Source organism: Protopterus annectens, chromosome 3.part0 (assembly GCF_019279795.1).
Source record: "Protopterus annectens isolate FY-2018-M chromosome 3.part0, PAN1.0, whole genome shotgun sequence".
NCBI lineage: Eukaryota > Metazoa > Chordata > Ceratodontiformes > Protopteridae > Protopterus > Protopterus annectens.
In genome coordinates this window covers 287056809-287071935 of record NC_056731.1, presented here as the reverse complement: position 1 = coordinate 287071935, position 15127 = coordinate 287056809, and positions in this window count along the sequence as shown.

The following is a 15127-nucleotide window of genomic DNA, read 5'->3' as shown; positions in this document are numbered from 1 at the left end:
TGTTTAAGGGTGATCATGAGCATGTATGTTTGCAAGAGATGTAATTTGTCAGAATCACCTGTAGTTGAAGATGACATTTCATACCAAGGGTATTGTAAAGAAAGAAGTATAGCTGTGAATTAATTTCAGTGCTATCAACTACATCAAATACATTATCAGACATTTTGATAGTTTCAAGGATATAACTTATGTTTTCTGCATTACTAAATTATGGTAGTCATACATAAATATTAAAAATACTATTGTTGGAATGTAAAGTGAGTTTGCAAAATAAATACAAAATTAAATTTTGACATGAATTGAAACAGCATTGTTCCAATCATGTAAACCCACAGAATGATTGTTAATGATATCAGATTCATTAGCTGTAACTGCCTCTTCTAGTTTGCCTTCGTGGAGTGTCTTAGACACACAATATTTGGGAATGAAGGTCAATCCTGTAATTTACATTTCTAGCTTAGCAGGTACTGCAAAAGTGCACACAAAAAGCCAGTTCTGCAGAAATATGTTTTGGGCCTGACTCTCAGTCCACATGGATTTGACTAGATGCTCAGGCACTGTGCCAGCTCGTCGAGGAAGAAATGGAGAAAGTGGCTATGCGGGGTCACCATTCCATAGAAAGAGTATTAATACAGTCTCATGACAGCAGACTAATCACTGTCTGAGGAAGACCCAGAAGTGCAACTCTGACACTGCAGACTGCAGTATGTAAGCCCACCAAGGAGTACCCCACACTCTGTTTAGGGAATGTGTGCGGTATGGAATCATGTACACACACTAATACAATATAATGGGTGCCGCACCATGCTTTCCAGCTAAAGGTGGAGTTAGGAGCAGTCATTAGAATCATCAAGCCTCTGCTGGATAAAAGGGTCATAGTTTCCTTAATAAAATATTCTGTTCAGTGATGAAAGACTATGGGAAGTTCAAGAAAGGTGCTGAACTGCACAACCAGAGCAATATGCCTGATAAAACTACAAAAGAGCATTTCCAACTTGTTTGCTGAGCCTTTAATTGTGTCATTACACAGAACATTCAGAGGTTATATGTCAAGAAAGCTTTCTGGCTAAAAAAGGATGAATAAAGGATGGCATGATAAAAATAATTAAGTCTTGATGAAAAAAAAACTATGGGGGCAATGGTAGAGTCTCTTAAGGATGACCAACTTCAAAAAGGTGAAAATCTGAGAAAAGAGCATTGCAAAAGAAATTGTATGGCACAATCCTGAGCAGAAAAGGCGAGGAAGAGAGAAGAGAGCAGTTATAGACTATACTTTGTGAAGGATAGAAATAACGGACAACCGCTTCATTAAGTATGTGTTTTGAATGTGGAATAGCCAAACAGACTGGATTTGTGTACTTATTTATCATTTTATAACTAGCTAAGTGAAATGGCCCTTCTGACCTTTTTAACTATGAAATGGACAAGAGACAGGAAAAATGCCATACGTTCAAACAATATTAGAGGTCGGCCAGTTAACCAGATTGCCTTTCTAAAGTTGGAGTACACTGGAAAAAGACCCAGTGCAGATGAGAAGTATATAAAGACATCATATAGACAACATGCAGAGGTCAGAGCTGAACCACAGGTACTCAAGTTGTGACTGCTGTGAGGCATCGGCATAAGCTCTTGTCCCACCATGATGATGTTGGAATGTAAAATTTTGGATGTGTTGCAAGGTGTTAGTGAAGAGCAGAGGGACAGCTTTTCTGTGATCAACAGCTTCATCAGGTGGCCATGAAAGGTCACATGACATGCAGCATACAGGTACAGTAATTATTGCATGTCTGCTAATCAATATTCAGTTAAATGCAGGGCAAGATCAACAATCTAACTGCTTGCAAGAGAAAAGTAAAGACAAGTGGAAATGTCACTTTAACAGATAAACAAAGCTGTGATATGGAATAAAGCTATGCGCTACTGGATATTTTAGAATTCACATCTAGTTATATGTTCATGGCTAAGAATCTATCCATAACTCAGGATATGATCCTACTGTTTGAAATGTATAAGGCAAACCTATAAATGCTGGTCCAGCTACCGAAGAGAACATTGGGCAATGACAGTATAATCCAGTTTCAGGAGTGCCAGTATGACCCCTGAAAAACAAACTTTACAATATTTTTTAATAAATTGCTTTCATACTTTCTTTTTACCCACATACAATTCTTTCTGGATCTGCTGCCATTTGTAATTGCAGTGCTATAAACACAAAACCTACTGACATTGTTACAGGACAGTGTGTCAGGTAAAAGGTGTTTAAAAATAGAAGCCCCCTCAGTTTGTGGTCTCTTGGTAAAAGATCACACCCCTCTACTGTGATACTAAGTGCAAAGAATAGTAAGACTGTAGACATCATTACAAAAATGTAATAATAAATCTCGGTTTGTGATTAGCTGATGATCTGAAAATACAGTGTTATCTCATTATAAAAACACTAGAAACAGGCCCATTATTTCTAAATTGTGCTCTGCAACTCCCTGCAAATTGTAATAATATTGATACTACTTTACTCTGTTATAATACTTATACCCAATTTTTGTGTTGTCTCCAAATAATTCCATTCAAATACATTGTGTCTTACACTTGTATATCAAGACTTTATCATTTTTTCTATTTATTGTTTTGAAAGAAGCAGAATGAACTTTTATTTCATATTTCAAGACCAGGCATGTAAGCAAGCCACAATTTAAGCTATCATAACAAAGCACTGCAACATGCTACGTGAGAAGGAACAGTGGGATACTTTAGACTAAACTGAAACAGCCAAAACAAACAGATGACTTATAATGCACTTTGATTTCATTTATTCATTTTATTTAATGTGTTAGACCTATCAGCCTTATGGCCTAGTTTCAGGAGAGACCTGTGAAGGCATGCATACTGACCAGGGGAAATATGGCCCGTGTACTAGGTAAATTCCCCTTCTCACTTACTGTAGTGCTGTCAATAGAACACTATGAAGACAGGGACTAGGATATTTCAAAAGAGATGTGCAAAGAGTCTGAAACTATTTAGGTTTTGACTCTGGCAGATAATGTGTTGAGCACACAACAAATGCAGATAATGGTTCTCCTGCACCTACAGAGGAGAGTAAGTAGCTATGGCACTCAGTTGTGAAACCTATTCAAGAATAACATTATTTTATCGATGCTGAGTTTTTTTTCTGGTGATTCAGTTCTCAACTTGCAGCTGTCTGAATAACATGACTGCTCCACACCCTATTACATCTACTGGAGATAAAATACTTTTCAAAGGCCTTAAGCTTTTGGAGCTTCCATATGTTTCTTAACTGGAAACCTGATAGCAAAGATGTGAGAATATGCAACATATTTAACCTATGCAGGTCTGAGGTACCCAGAACTGAGTATGTAGTACACAGAATGGGACAGGAATCATTGAGCATTGACCAAAAGCATTTCCTGTAATGCTTCAGGTGGCTTAAGACAGAGGTCCTATGGATAAGTACCTGTTCTAGGATAACATTTCGCTACCTTTGGATTTATCAGTTTCATAGATTAAAGCCTCAACGTATTTCATATCTGAACCATTATACATTCTTACACTAAAGACTAAGGACACAGATCAGCCTGCAATTGCTATACTTAAAAACAACAAATCAATGGCACTTTGCTCTGAATTTTTTTGGCATTAATTTCATCTAAACAGATTTAGAAAGATACACATTCAGTTGTAGACTGTGCTTTAAACAGACATAAGTGTAGGTCAAATCTTTTAGAATTGTTACTATGTTCTACAGCTTCTAAATGAAACTATGGATATACTGACTAACCTAACTGGGAGGGAACAAATGAGTTACACATCAAGATAGCCATTTATTAAATTTAGAAAATAACATTTTTGTGGATTTTTGTTTATCTGTTTTGAAATAAGCTGGGCATCCCAAAAATGTTTTTATTTTTTGTATGAGTTTGTGTGTGTGTGTGTGTGTAAGTGTGACTGGAACACTTTGATTGTGTGTGTGTGTGTGTGGGGGGGGGGGGTTGAAAACTTTAAAAGAAATTATTCAAAATGACATTGTGGTAAATGAACATGTTGCAGAAAATTCTGACAGACACTGTTTTTTATACAACACTAAAAATTATTCCTGAGCAAATTACTCTGGAACTACAAGGCCAGCTTTGGAAGTTTCCCCAGTTATGGTTAAGAAAGATATTTTTGGATAAAATTTCAGATGTAAGTAAGTAAGATAATTTGGAAGTCTTCTTCACAGCTGATGTCTGGTGAGGGTATTAACCAGGGGAATGTCATGAATACAAAGGCTGAGCATGATAGGTTGAGAAAAATATGAAGTAGCTGAAAATTCAAACACAAAGCTTAAACAGTCTTATGCCAACTGTTAGAAGGTGGAGTATCTTTTATTTATCAAGAAAGCAAGTTGCAGACATCAACTTACTGCAGAATGGTAGTTCAAGTTCTGAGGTAGAACAACCACAGCTTATAGGGTATTGTGGGTAGGCTGAAATTTTCATCCCTGAAATCTGATTACTGTTCTAGTATAGAGACAATTTTTAAAGGCATGTCAGTGAAAGTGCTAAAATGGTACACTACTTCACCACGTAGAGATTTGGGAGTAGACTTCTATTATCATGGGGATGAATGAACTTATGAACCTATGAATGACAGGTAATAAATAATCATGCTCACATAAGATCTAGCTTAAGAAAAATCTCCTGAGATTTATTGTAGTAGAGATTTTAATATCAGTCTACTTCAAGAAAAAAAAAAGGGAGATGCATGTAGAAAATGTAAATCAGTTCTTAAAGAGTATACAATGTAGTTTGTAGGGGGCTTACTTTTTTTCAAAGGAAATATTTGTATTAAGATAAAGTTCATTTTTTTGAATAAGCAGATTTTTGGAGATGGAGGAAAATGTCTGCATATACGATTTTCAGGCAATAAACATTAGACAGTTCACAATGAGTTATATAAAAAACCTTAAGCCTTTTGGGGGGAGGGATTTTAAATGAGGCACACTGAATTAAATAAGAAATAAATACTACAATACTACAGGAAAAGGTTTGGGAAGATCATTTCAACTTAAGCTAGACTTACTCAGCTTGGAAAGACTGGTGTTTTTTGTTGGAGAAAAAACATTTTGAGTTGTAACACAGTGGGCTGGCTCAACCAGTTGAATACCCAACAGGTAATCAAAACATGACAGAAAAAGGGAGTTTTGGATGAGCCACTGTGAAATGTTGAGTTTTTGAAGTATTTGGCTAAGTAGCAATAGTGGTTACATAGGAGAACACACTACAGAAAAGTAATAGTCGACTGGTCCCTTTATGTTCAGATACCTAGATCATAGGTTAACGAAGTCAGATGTTAACATGTGTCTTTGAAGGCCAATCCAATTCTAGTATGACAGAAGTTGTTTAGGATAATCCAGGGTAGTCTAGAATGCTTTTGTGAGGAGTATTATTGCTGAAAGAGAGGCTGTCAGAAATCAGAGAAAATGGCTCTAAGTATTTCCAAAATTGACAGTGAAAGTTCTGGTAATAGAAAAACTACAGATTGCCTGACTGGAGAGAATCTGATAAAAAGGCTCTTAATTATTTTACCTGAGGAAACCCTGGAAATAAAATACACTGCATAGAAAGACTGTACTTTGCATATCTGTGTACATTACCTGGATTTTTTTACTTTTACTTTTATATTCTGGGAGAAACTTGTGCACTGAAGAGTTTGTGTTGCACAGGACATTTTGGAGCATAGAATTCCAAAAGACTTTTAGCACTTGAAGAGCTGCTATATATCCACCATGGCTCAAGGATAAAACTGTTTTATTATCACTGCAATTATCCTATTTTATTTATTGTTTATACTTTGGTTACATTTTGTGATGTCGGCTCATTTTGTGTTACACCAGTAAAATCCTATTGATTATTGTAAAACTAGGGATGTTCACTGCCTCAGAATTTTAAATCTGGTAAAAAATATAGGCAGCAAAAGTTCGATTCCTTTTTGAGTCCATCTGTCATTGCTAAACAGAGAGATTTCCCCATAATAATTGAGAAGACTTTTGTTATATTTAGCAAGAGAGCCAAGTAGCGGGTTCCCTAGATTTGGTACATTGGTGCTCCTATCCATGAGGATACATGACGCTGACCACAGAGCAGCTTCTATTACATTTTGTGATGTCAGCTCATTTTGTGTTACACCAGTAAAATCCTATTGATTATTGTGAAATTAGGGATATTCACTGCCTCAGAATTTTAAATCTGGTAAAGAATACAAGCAGCAACAGTCTGATTCCTTTTTAAGTCCATCTGTCATCACTAAACAGAGAGTTTTCCCCATGATAAGTGAAACGACTTTTGTTATATTTGGCAAGTCAGCCAAGTGGGGAGGGGTCCCTAGAATAGGTCCATGAGTACTCCCATCTATGAGGACACATGATGCCGACACAGAGCAACGTCTACAGATGATTGCTACAACTGTCAAAGAGATGGTTCTAGTAACTAAATCTATGGCACAACCAAGAGCCCCACCCTGCAATGAAGCCATTTAACAGTGCTGAATATCAGGAAGTCTACCAAGTTATGGTTAATGTATTCCAGGCTTCTTAAAGTCATTATATCTTGATATGTATGGCTTTCTTAACCACAAGTATCTTATCTTGGATTTAATGTATGGCTTTCTGATCCATAATCAACTTTTTTTAAACATTCTCTGCTCTTCTGTCCCATTGAATTACTCACTTTATATTAGTAAAAGCACTCATACTGCTGTTTAAATTTCTTACCATCATTTTCACCCATTGCTTTTCTTGGATTAATACTTCAATCTGTAAAGGGTCCCAAACTGCTCCATTCACCATCACCACCCTCAGGCTCACCATGCTCCTCTAACCTACCACCAATTCCCACCCACCCCATCATTATCTAAGTTTATAATGCACATATCACCTCCCCTTTTTCATTCTTATCCCTCCTCTTCCTACTAGCCCAACCAATACCTGTTACTGTTTTATGATCCAATAGCATTCAATCAAATGTTTTATAATCTTAATGTCACCTTACCTTCACAGTTATTCACATCTAATGCTTCTCAGTTAATGTATTCATCTCTATAGTTATAACATTACAATCCATACCTTTTATTCTCCTTTTCCCCATTTACAATATTCAAATCTTTCTCCGGAGGAAACTCTTCATTAATATTACCCTTCCTGTCAGAATATTGACACAAAACATAATACCCACAAATCTTTTGTTATACACATTACACACTTAATTATTCTCTCCCTAATACTTCTTTTAATTTACAGTTTCACTCTAAAACACCATGGCTTATTCTGCATTTTTTAACTGACTATACTCTATCAAAATCTTTACCTTTATCCATCCTGATGATGAGTCCACCCTGTCTGGAATCTCCAGAAAATCAGTTCCACTGTCATCTTTTCCCACTTATCTTCCTACCAATTCTTTAAAATATTTTCTTTTTCATTCAACCTGTAGTCCTCTCTGTCTATCATGTTATACTTGTATATCTTCACATCTGTACTATTCATTTAGGTCATCTTACTATCTACCATGCTAGTCTCACACTTATTCACAATCACACACTACCAACCACCTTACCTATACTTAGGCTAAACCCTCCTTCAAGCCAACTTATTCAAATATATTTAATGTCCAACCAATTCACCTTCTCAGATATAAAACATCTAACCTTTCAGTTTACTTTTATGTAACCTGGAATTAATTCATAAACTTTATATTAAAAAAAAGCCCAATCTGTTCTTTTGTAAAATAAATCTGTGTGGTGGCATTCATCCCAACCCCAGCCCTTCACTCTCATCTATTTTATACTCCTCTGCTCATAACTCCTGTACAGCACCCACAAAACTTCTCCTTACCTCCACTAACATTGGCAGTATTCTAAACAAAGTTACAGACCTACATATATGGTTTCTTCAATACTCACCAGATATAACTGTCATTACTGAAACATGACTAAAAACTGTTATAAAAGATTTTGAAATTCTCTCCCCTGGCTACAATATAATTTGATGTGACACACTATACAAAACAGGGGATGGCATTGTCATTGCATACAATATTTGTCTTAATATCTGGCATACCAAATTTCCAAAATGCAAAACTGCTTATCTCTCTTCTCAATGTTAATAAATATAGAAGCTATGTGCAGTTGCCTCCTATATACTACCAGATAATAATATTAGCTCATTAGAAGAAATTCTTTGCTGGATAGTTACAAAGGTTACTACTGAAAATTATCTTGGGGATGTTAACATTGACTAGTAAACTGTGACATCTAATACTTCCAGTACTGTGACATCTAATATTCCAGATACTAGTCTTATCTTGTTTGGGTACAAACAGCCAATGTCTTCTCCTATTCAACTTAAGAAATTGAAACATAAAAATGTTATCCTTGACTGGATGCTTGTATCTGTCCTCAACATGTATGCTAACTCAGGGGTACTACCTGATTCCCTTAGTGATCGCCAGCCTATCCACCAATACAGAACCAGCTGAAATAAAAACATCAATATAGAATTTCCCAAAATCTTTCTAACTTTCACATTGATACTCTCAATAATTTACTAAAATCTTTAACTGATCTGCACTCAAAACTCTACCCCTAGATGAAACCATTAATAAATTCAACAATATATTCAGGAATACTTTAAATACACTTGTCCTACAAGAAATAAAACAGTAAAAATTCCTCAAACCCCTGGATGACTCATTCATCTAGAATTCTCATGCAAAAACTGTGACAAACCATGGAAACAATAGCAGAAAAGATAAAACCCCTCAAAACCTATATCTGTACAAAGAATTGTGCAACAACACCAGGAAGCAAATTTATTTAGACAGAAATAAACACACACACCCTCAAGATAATCACACACAAAATATATACAAAGGAAATCTCCAACCAATCTCTACATCATATGCTAGACAGCTACAGAAAGTGAAACCTGGTTATCCTTTTGCTGATGATCACCCTACTGAGTGTCTTAAACTTACTGCAGACTCTGTTGTATACCCAGTTTCAATTCTCATCAACAGATATATTCAAGACTCCCATGTCCCTGACATGCCCCTTACATTTGGAAAACAAATATTTATTATTCATCTTCATAAAGGAGTAACTCTTCTGAAATCTCTAACTTGTTTACTTGCCATTCTGTCCTCCCTTACTAAGATCCAGGAAAGTGTATTCATAAGCAGCTCCTTCAGTACCTTTAACAAAGTGATCTCCTCATCCGGCACAACATGGTTTCCAACCAGGCGATCTCACCACTACAGCTATCCTCAACTTTTCTGACACCATTAATAAGACAAGAGACCAAGAAAAGTTTATTGCTTCTGTTTTTGTACAGCTCTCAAAAGCCTTTGGCACAGTGCCACATGATAAACTTCTATATCAAATGTCCTCTCTAGGTCTTTCCAAACCAACTCTTCTGTGGTTCTGTAACTACCTATCTGAAAGATATCAATCATTCAGATGGCTGTCTTCATATCAATCATTCAAATGGCTATCTTCTGTCTCTCCTTTTCTGCTACTTAAAACAGGTGTTCCTCAAGGCTCTATTCTTGGTCCACTGAGCTTTAACATTTTCATCAATAACCTATATACCTCTAGTATAATAGAATCACCCTCCTCCTAGCTTTTACCATCTTTTGTCTATGGCAAAATCTATTTTGACTAACATCCAGATTTCTCTTAAATCACAACTGGAGCAATGTTATAATAACATAGCTAGATTTGCAGCTAACCTGCCAAATAAAGCTCATCATTGCTGTGCACTACATGCTCTCAATCGGTTAGAACTCCTACATCAACTAGCCCATGCACAATTTCTTCTAACCCATAAACTACTATATATATATATATATATATATATATATATATATATATATATATATATATAATACTATGTAACCCCTGGCCATTATCTTCTCAGTACTTCATCACTATCTCCCAAAATCACCTTTTGTGATCTCAATCCAAGAAACTGCTTGTAATCTCTAAACCAAAAAAAGAGTAAGAGACAAAGTCTATACTCACACTACATAGCCAAACTATGAAACTATATCCCAGATTAAATCAGAACTATATGTAGCCTCTATGTATTTAAGTCCTCTCTCAAAAAAATTATCCTGAACTCATGGCTATGCCCATGCACCTCCTGTATGATCTACATTAACAAATATTTCACATTCATAAGCAAACCTCTCATCATACTATCTATACCTTTAAACACTTGCCCTCTTCCCATTCTTAGGAGGCACTTATATCTTTTTTTCTTTTTTTGTTTATTCCCTAGCATAACAGACTACACTTCTAATACTTGTGTATATACTGGTTGCCATATTTCGTTGGGTTTTATTATCATTACATCACTAATGTCTCCTCATGCTTTATTGTATCCGCTATATTCATAGGTTTATAGGTTGTTACCAGTTTAATGACCACTATGGCCCCTACAAGCCCAAAGCCATTTGGGTCCCAAGTATCATAGGGGAGCATGTTAGTAGGCAAGTGGTTAATTGTTTGTAGGGAGGTTGTTAATTAGGATAATACTTTTGTTATTGATAGCCTCTGTCCATAAGGGACATGGGGGGGTCAAACCAGGAGTAAATTTATTATTTCCCATCCAGTTGTCAAAGTTTTGCTTGAATAGGGTCAGGGATGAATTCTGTTTCCAAAGATATGGAGCCTATTCCACAGTGCAGAGATCCTTTGGGACACATATCTGCCTCTCCATCACATTATGTTTAAGTCACAACCAAAGTTCAAGTTCCTGGATTTTGTGATCCTGGTGCTGTTTGTTTTCCTCATGTGCAACAGATTCATAAGGGTTGGGTCTGAGAAAGCTGTTTAAGTCAGGCAAAGATCCCTCTCAGCAGCCTGTAAGAGACTGAATACAGAGACAGAGCTTTTATGTGATCATTATAGGACAGGGTATCCATGCCCTGTATTCTCCTGGTGAGAAACCTTTGTGGACGTTCCAGCTGTTGCAAGTGTCTGATTAGATACATGCCAAATGAGGCATTGTATTCCATGATAGGTCTGATAAGGGCTTAGTAGAGTGCTACTATAATTTCCGTAGATATGAATGCCATACCCTTACCTTTAAGTTGGGTGACATAGAATGATCTTCTTATCTTAGCTATTTGTTGGTCAAAGGCCAGATCACTGTCTATATATATTCCCAGATTCCTTACTACCATGTTGACCATTAGGGGCATTTTACTGACAGAGTAATTAACTTGGGTTGACAGTTTTACAAAGGGCATTATAATGCATTTTTTGGCATTAAGTTTTAGAAAATGGCTTTGGCATCAGTCATTTGTCTGTGTTAAACCCACTTGCAAAATGTTTGAATCTTTGGAGAATCTATAACAGCTCCCAATTAACAGTCATCTGAGAATGGATGCCTTTAACATTAGCCTTGACTTCTGAGGAGTAGATGCTAAACAGGAACAGGCCCAACACAGAACTCTAGGGTACTCCACAGGTGATCGATGTCTTGGTGAACATGATCTCACCAATCCTGACTTTTTGTGTTGTGTCTGTGAGCAAGCTCATGATCCAACAAGTTATGTAAGGGTTTACACTTAGCTCAGAGAGCTTGTCAACAGTTCCTGAGTGGGGTATTGTATCAAACACCTTAGCCAGGTCAAGAGATGTAGTATGCACTGTTTTATCCTCATCCATTGCTTTGGTGACCCTCTCAAAGAAGTTTACCTGGTTAATTAGGCATGACCTTCCCTTAATAAAACCAAACCGGGATGGGTCCAGTGTCTGTAGGTTGCTAATGTCCTTGTCTATCATTTCCATAATAAATTGTTCCATGGATCTGCATATTAGGCTTGTTAGACTTATGGGTGTGTAGTTTCCTGGGTCAGGAGGGAATGACTGTTGTGGTTCTCCATTCATTTGAAACATAGCCTGTTTCAAGGCTATACTTGAAGAGTGCCTCATGTGGTCCTGATTGCTCATGTTTTAGACTGTTCAGGAGGCAACTGGAGATGTTGTTGGCATATGGAGGCAGTGTTCTTGGCTTTAGTGAGTGCCGCCAGCACCTTGTCCCTGCTGACAGCTGAGGGGAAGTATGTTAGAGGGGATTTCACCTGGTGGAGTGGAAGGGGGGGGGTGAGGGTGCAGTTTGAGCTGAATTTATCAACCAGTAGATTTGCCATGCCACCTGATTAGTGTAGGTGTACAGTTAAACACCAGTTCAACACACTGTTGTGTGTTAACTGTAAGGTTCCAAACACAGCTGAAGAAGGCCTTCTGATTGCCCTTAGCCTGCCAGTCTACCTGACCTCACATATTGTTTAGTGAGGAGCACTTATCATTAAGGGAGTTGCTTTTCTTGATTTTAGCCACAAGTCTTCTTCTTTTATTGTATACCTGTTTAGGTGAGGATTCCACCAGTGGGATTTTATTTTTAGTGTTTGGTGTTTATATCTGGTAGGTACAGCAGCCTCTAGGCAGCCATTCACTTGTTTGTATAGTGACTCTGTGAATAATTCTGCATAGGTAGCTGTGGTCTCAAGGATGGGAGGAGCCCTGAATTTTGACAAACTGTTACTTAATAGGATGTAGTTTGACTGAATATTTCCTGTTACTGTTTTATTTAGATTTTCTGGGTTGAATTTTACTTCAAATGAGACAGCTTTGTGATCTGACCTCACTAGTTAAGACGTGACATGGGGGAGGAGGTTAGAGCAACTGTCTCCCATGTTGGTGAGTACCAATTCCAGTATGTTTGATCCTCTGGTTGGAGCATGCACTATCTGTTCCAAGGGGCTTGTGTTAATAAAATCCAGGAAGTGCTGTGCCTGTGAGTTTGAGGCAGTGTAAGTTTCCCAATTTGTAGAGGAGTAGTTGAAGTCATCCTTAAACAGGGTATTTGGCTGGATGAAGTGCACCTCTAGTATGTTTAAGTAAGAGTTATGAGAGTCTAGGAGCATAGATGGTGATCTGTGGCTACCCAGGATATGGTGAAGGACCTGATCTATGGTAACTTTTATGTGGATGAGCTCCATGGTAATATCCTGTTTAAACAACCTGGAGGTATGTTTGTTGCTAATGTAGATTGAAACACCTCACCTTTGACCCCAGTCTGTGCTGTCGTTTGTCTAAATGGGTGGAAGGTACTGTAGTCTTACACTTCTGGTGCACTTTTATGACTTTAAACCATGTCTCGATCACACACTGAAGTCTACATTCTGCAGTGTAAGGAGGACATGAAGGGTGTGGAGTGTTTGTTTAGGCTCCAAGTACTGAGCAGTGACACCTTAAGGTCGTTTGTTGACTTTTTCGCCATGTTTGTCATTTTGTTTTTATTTTTTTTTTGGTATTGCCTAAAAAAGGCTCTAAGAGTGTGGATAAAGTTTTAGCCAATATTTGAAAGCCTAGGGAGAACAGGTGCAATTAATTCTTGGCAAAGTCATGTAGCTTTTTGACCATGTTCTCCCATGATGACAGTGACTGGATCCCTTTGGAGTGACACCAGACACTAAGCCATTCTTAAGATAAATCATTTTATGTCCAGTCTTTGACATCATCCGTAATAAATGTACAATGCCGCTCAATGCAAGGCTCATACCTATCTATGACACATATTCTGAGAGATCCATTATGCCTCTTTTTATATAATACAGTGAGGTATTTCCTCACATGGACTATGATAGAATTATATGGGTACCTGGGGTGAAATAACCTGAGTGCATGCATTGTATTTCAGTTCCAGGCTGCAGATAGACAACTAATCATTATCTTCTCCTGTCAAACCTGGAGAGTGGGACATCCGTGTTTTGCACAAAGGAGTCCCTAATGACAAGAGCACCAAGTAAATGCTTGCTTGCCTTATGGGCTTTGGCTTGGGGACCATTAGGTGTAGGCTTATGTGAGATGCTTGGTGTTGCTTTTGGTATGTGCTTTAGTGAGTGCTGAGGAGCACTGTTGTCATTAGGTGGCTTTGGAGGCCTTTGAGAATTGGGAATGATGCTTTTAAGTGCCTCAGCATAAGACAATCAGTGACTAAGGATATGTGTGAGGGATGTATTATAGGTTTTCCTGACAATCTCATTTGTGCCTCCAAGGAAGTTGTGTATTTTCATCTCTCACATACCTTGTTATTTTCTTTAATGCTTAACTAGTTATGTGAGAACATGAGACAATTGTTACATTGTTTTAGGAATCCCAAATCTAACAAGCTGACCACAGACACATTTGGAAATTGCATATCCATGTTGTGTGGTCCTGTAATAGGAATGGCTGTTTAGGATTAAGGATTGGGTTTTAACAAGGGTCTCCTAGGGTAGTTTCTGAGGTTAAGGGCAAGATGTTAAATAATGCTGTGGTGTGCTATTGCTATTTGATGCACAAGTTAGCTGCTCTAAGCTTATTTCTGAACAATGCCACACTGTTAACAGGTTCAGGATCTAATCCTAACTTTATGTGTAAATATTACTGTCTAGGCATTTGTTACTATGCAGGGAAGCTCTGCACAGATAAAAGAAAGCTTGAAAACTGACTCATATGCCCTCTAACCAATAAATAACCACATTTTGAGCTTTCTGCAGTGCTTCCCAACTCAGAGAGACCAATTGAACACCTTCTGCCACAAGATGTCTGATACTGGAATTTCTTAATGTAAAAACACAGCAAAAGCAGCTCACAAGTGCAGATTACACAACAAACAACTCCCAGACAACTAAGTCCCTGGCTAAGTCGTCCTTCTGCAGTGGGATTTGGAGGCACATAGACTAGAAAAGCCAGCAAACAGAGAATTACTGTTTTTGCCACAAAAATAAATAAATGCTTTAAAATGTTTAAAATACAGTAGTAACCACTGTGTAAAGCAAGTATAAGTGTAATCAATTAATAAAATAATCTTATCTTAGCTTGAATATCAAATTCCACTGTTAAATGTTATGTTTATATGCTTTCTTTTTAACTTAATCTACACTGCTGTTTTATTTGATTTTGTCTAACTCTCTGGAGCATTTCTCACTGGGCCACCTCTGAAAATGGGTATTTAATATCAAGTCATAATTTCTTATAAGCAAATGTTGATTAATAAATAAATAAATAAAATAAACATTGT